Source organism: Elaeis guineensis, unplaced genomic scaffold (assembly GCF_000442705.2).
Source record: "Elaeis guineensis isolate ETL-2024a unplaced genomic scaffold, EG11 Super_Scaffold_1000045, whole genome shotgun sequence".
Lineage (NCBI taxonomy): Eukaryota > Viridiplantae > Streptophyta > Magnoliopsida > Arecales > Arecaceae > Elaeis > Elaeis guineensis.
In genome coordinates, this window is record NW_027332425.1 from 5,011,283 (window position 1) to 5,012,204 (window position 922).

A 922-nucleotide genomic window follows, 5' to 3' on the forward strand; every position below is an offset into this window, starting at 1 on the left:
ATTAAGTCCAGTATAATCCAAATGTTACCTTCATTTTATGGACTTAGTAATGAAGACCCTTATAAACATCTTGAAGAATTTCTTGAGATATGCTCAACTGTCAAAATTCACAACTTCTCCGATGATGCTCTTAGGTTGAAATTATTTCCTTTTTCACTTAAGGACAAAGCCAAATACTGGCTACATACTTTGGATTCCATGACTATATCAACCTGGGACCAGCTACAAGGAGAGTTTCTCAAGAAATATTTTCCCATAGGAAAAACGAATCAAATAAGGAAAGCCATAACTAGTTTTTCCCAATTAGATGGAGAAATGTTTCATGAAACATGGGAAAGATTAAAGGATCTTATTAGAAAATGTCCCCACCATGCTGTACCCAAGTGGCAGTTAATCCAATGTTTTTATGATGGACTCTCTGAAAGACATCGACAAATGGTCGATGCATCATGCGGTGGGACATTTATGCTGAAAAGTGAGGATGAGGCATGGCAACTGTTTGAAATTTTAAGTGAAAATTCATTACATCATATGTCTGCCTCCATTAGAGATAAACCCATGTTAAACTCAAAAAGAGGTGGAATATATGAAGTAGGAAATGCCATAGATATCCATCAAAAGGTAAATGAACTGTCCCAAAAATTAGATCGTCTTCTAAACACTGGACAATCCCCGATTCCACCTAATCCAATCCAAGAAGTTTGTGCATTGTGTGCAAGTCCAAACCATTTTGTTAGTGAATGCCCAGCCGCACCCCAATTTCCTGAGTTTGTGCACGAACAGGTTCAGCAAGTCCAACAAGCTCGCAGACCAGGAAACGATCCATATTCGAACACTTATAACCCCGGCTGGAGAAACCATCCAAATTTTTCCTGGAGACCACAACCAGTGGTTGGTCCTGCCACACCTCGACCTCAATATC

General features: G+C 39.3%; 1 non-coding gene across 1 annotated transcript; it reads right to left on the reverse strand.

Annotated features, from left to right (window-relative positions):
* Positions 1-270: 270 nt before the first annotated feature.
* Positions 271-376, reverse strand: LOC140854542 (small nucleolar RNA R71). Its single transcript, XR_012137757.1, has one exon. It is a non-coding gene; the product is annotated as a small nucleolar RNA R71 (small nucleolar RNA).
* Positions 377-922: the final 546 nt, after the last annotated feature.